Source organism: Malurus melanocephalus, unplaced genomic scaffold, assembly GCF_030028575.1.
Source record: "Malurus melanocephalus ecotype Western Australia unplaced genomic scaffold, MMel_1.1 scaffold_358, whole genome shotgun sequence".
Classification (NCBI taxonomy): domain Eukaryota; kingdom Metazoa; phylum Chordata; class Aves; order Passeriformes; family Maluridae; genus Malurus; species Malurus melanocephalus.
The window spans coordinates 256,682-261,146 of NW_026623590.1; positions in this window are offsets into that span (position 1 = coordinate 256,682).

Sequence of the window (4,465 nt, forward strand, 5' to 3'; positions counted from 1 at the left end):
ACCTTTAGATCCCTTCCAACCCAAACCATTCCATGATTCCATGGTAACAACCTCTGTATGATTAACCCAAAACCTCAGGCAGATGACAGGGTGACCTCTCTATTTTTGGGGGCTGGTTTGTAAGGGCTGYTTTTTCTTGAGTGAATAATTTCATGCTGGTAACATGTTTTAAGTTGTCCCACTGGCTGTGGATGTGTTGTATGGGATAACGTCTTTATGGTTTGGTTTGAGGTCCTTTCATCTAGTTTGGCTCAAATTAACATTGTTGAGTTCACAATTTTACAGGTAGTCCAAGAAATGGATAATTTCAGTTTCAATAAGTCTGTGTTCCCTCAGGAATGGCTGAAGATGGTTCTTTATAAACAAAAATACATGTAGTCCTACCACCACCATAAATGCAAAGAAAAAGTTGCTTCTAAAATGCTAGAAAAAGAGTAATATTGAAGATTTTTGGCTAAATGGTGACTTCCCTCAGCTCTGACCTGCCTACACATGAGTTTAATGGTGTTTTAATTAATCTTTTTTCAGCAGAATGATGAAGTGTCTGAACTTACCTATGTCATCTCAGTGCTCTTTTCACCACCAGGATATTTCTGTGTTCCCACTCAGAGTTCGTGCCCTTAAAACACCTTTCCACTCTCCTTCCAGGCTTTGAGCATCCAGGCAGAGAACTGAATTATGGCAGAAAAATGTTAATATCATACAATGATTTTTTTTATCCTTGGGAGAAGGTAGATCATATAAATGAGGCAATCATTGCTGAGAAGGGAACTTAAAATCTTYCCTTTCTCCAGTACAAAGTGCCAAGCCTTTCTGAGGAAAAGGAAGATGGGAAGCGCTTTATGGAACTCAGTAGCAGAAATATAATAGCTCTKCATATCCCTCTTTGAAAAGCTGCAAGTTGTTTTTTTATAATGAGGGAAAAAGTAAATTGTATATTATTTTTTACAAGAGAATTAGCTTATATTTATGTAAAAGCAATCAGTGTTTATTATAAGTTACGCGTTTGGAGAAATGGATTTTAAAAAACCCCATTTCCTTGGATTTACAATGAGGGTTATATGCTTGATTTTCACCACAGCTGAATAAAACCTCATCCTCAAAAAGAACCTGTTAAATAGTCTTCAATTCTYGTAAATATCCCTCAATTCTTATTAAATGTTCTTCAATTCCGTATAATCCTGTATCATCTCCTCCTTGGCAGCCGCACAGCAGCTGTTGGCTCACTGTCCTTTGATTAATTCTCTCCTCGTTCCAGGGTGGAACACACCTCGTTTGTTTAGTGAAAAGGAATATGGTTCATATTTAAAAATCCCTTTTAATGCAGTCSCTGCATCTCAGCAGATTTAATTAGGTCTCAGTCCCTTCCAAATCAGCAAAGTCAAAGGTCCCATCGTACTCATCCCCGAGGCATCGTTACACCGAGTCCCCAGACAGCGTCGGGTTCCTACACCATGGCTCTGCCATACAGGGGCTAATTACTGCTAATCTTACACATTGATGRGGATGGGTTTTATGTCTCTGAGCCACTGGGAGTGGAGCTGCCAAATGATCCTTTCCTGCAGYACGGGGATGTTCTTCATTCAGGTTCTGGCTCCACCAATGTCGGTCCCTCCCCGCCCGGCGCTTGCGTTGAAATCCTCGTTATTGCTGGCACGGGGCTGCATCCCATGAGATCCCACTAATCCCTGGGATGATCTGGGATAAACTGCTGGGGCCTGGCTGGGCTAAGCCAGGGAAGGGTGAGCAGAGCAGGAGAGGGAGGGTGGGAGCTGGGGCTCAGGGTGATGTGAAAACTGCAGCAGAGACGGAGCATCCTTGAGCCTTCCCTGGAGCAGCATCCCTGGATCAGCATCCTTGAACCTTCCCTGGAACAGCATCCCTGAGCCCAGCCTGGATCAGCATCCCTGGGACAGCATCCCTGAGCCTTCCCTGGATCAGCATCCCTGGGACAGCATCCCTGGGCCTTCCCTGGATCAGCATCCCTGGGACAGCATCCCTGAGCCTTCCCTGGACCAGCATCCCTGAGCCTTCCCTGGATCAGCATCCCTGGGACAGCATCCCTGAGCCTTCCCTGGACCAGCATCCCTGAGCCCAGCCTGGATCAGCATCCCTGGAGCAGCATCCCTGAGCTCAGCCTGGAACTGCATCCCTGAGCCCTCTCCAGAAGAGCATCCCTGGATCAGCATCCCTGGATCAACATCCCTGAGCCCAGCCTGGATCAGCATTCCTGGATCAGCGTCCCTGAGCCCAGCCTGGAACAGCATCCCTGGATCAACATCCCTGAGCCCAGCCCTGAACAGCATCCCTGAACCTTCCCTGGATCAGCATCCCTAAGCCCTCTCCAGAACAGCATCCCTGAGCCCAGCCCTGAACAAACACCAGCTCTTTCCTTTTATGAGCAATAACCTCCACCAGATCTTTAAAAGAAATGACTCAACACTTTCACCTTGTGAGAGAGGGGAAGGAAATGTCTTTGGAGTCTATAATGCATGAAGGTGTTGGAAGCCTAATCTGGTATAAGCTGCCTTCAGCCAGCCCTTTTCAGCAGCGGGGAAGAGAAATGAATATCTAAAAAGCAGCAAATAACTCCAATTGCTCTCTGATTTCATGGCTGGGTGTGCTGGAGGTCAGGAACATAAAGCTGTTTATTTCTCCCCACAAAGCCAGGGCTGTTATCATAACCTGCTCTAGGTGCAGGTATTGCAAACTCCTCCTTCAGGGAAATGTTGGATTTTATTACAGCWTTACTTCACACCGTATAAGCTCCTTTTCCTGCTTCCTTCTCTCCTATTTCTGACCCGTGTGTCCCTAAAGGAGTTTTATTCAGGAATCTGAGTGTGAAGTTGTAATAATTTGGGGGGAGCATAGACCAGATTTTAATCCAGTTCTTGCCAATGAATAACCRTGACCTGGAAGTTTTGTTGGGAAAGGGGARGGTTGGGAAGAAWAAGGTTTGGGGCTGGTGGAACTTTWAATTRTCACTCTGCAAGGAAATCAATAATACCTTGATTTAGCTGCTGCTTTTTAAAAGGCAACAGGGAACKARGCTGGCARTGCTCTYTGGGGAAAAAAAAWWAAMCCMAAAWYCCCCCCAAAAAAACCAATAAAYCCCCCACATTCTCAACCTTGGGAATCCTGGGAAAATCCTYAAATTATCACAATGGTGACCACAGCCAGAAAAACCAATGTACACTCAAGGTACAGAAACATTCTGTGCTTGTTTCAGTACTCGATTTAGCTGTAAAAATACCATTTTAAATTAGAAAAATCCACCTAATTTTGAGTTAATAAACTTTCCTTAACTGTTGAGTGAAGTACATAAATCTAAATTTATAGATTTATCAGCATTMAATTTTTGGCCAAGGTGTTAATCCCAACATTCCTCCAACTAAAGGCAGTGCTACATTTAGAGTAATAAGATGGTTTTAAATCAATGTGACATAGAACAGACACATTCTCCAAAATAATGCTTTCAGTGTAGGATTTTTACCTTTTTATTTAAAATAATGAGTGACTTGATGGAATTTCTAGGATTTGGGGTTTTTTTTTGCCTCATAAATGACCTTTATGCCACTAAGCACTAAAAGTGCACATACTTCTGAATGTATTTTAAATTTTTTTTTGCTCTCTAAAGGGGGTAAAATTGTAAAAGCCTGGGTTTTAATCCATTTGAGGGGGACAAAGCTTTAACACAGTGTCCTTGCAGTTGGCTGCTGTTGGTTGGAGTTAATTTACAGCAAATACTCCTGTTGTAAATATTGGCCTTTTGGTCTCAATATTGAAYACACAGCGCTCTCTGAATTCAATCCCTGTGTGTCCACATTTGTTCAGCATTCCTGCTCTCCAGATTACGTGGATGTGTTTGGGGAGTGAAAATACAGGATTTTTAAGCCCTTTGGTGTGGGGTTTGGAATAAAACTGGCCTGTTCTCCTTCCTCGTGGTGGGGCAGCTGCTGAGTGCTCCCAGCACACATTAATGCTGGTCCCARTATGGACCAGGCTCTTTTCCATTTCCCTTTTGGGTGTAAGAGCCACCAAGGCAGTTTTCTGGAGGGGATGTAAAAAAGGTTTATTGCAAACAGAAAATAAGCAAATAGGTCTATTACAAACCAAAAAAAAACCCAATCAGAACAGCCAAAAGCGCATCTCATCCTAAAAAAAAAAAAAAAAATTAAAAAAAATTATGAGTTAACTGAAATAACTGGAAGTTTCCAATTGAGACATCTACCTGAGCCTATTTGTCCAAGAAAAGTGGATAAAAAAGAAAATGCAGTTGCAGGAAGGGCACACTCCGTTTGCCTGAGGGCTATGGCAGTGCAGAAGGGTTGTACAGTTTTATTTGCAGCTGCAGCTTTCCCAACAGAACATTAAACCTGAACTCCTGCCCTTGGCCTGGGGCAGAACACGAGCTGGTCACATCCTCAGTGTCACCAGGGCAGGGCTGGGGGCTCTGAGTGCTCCT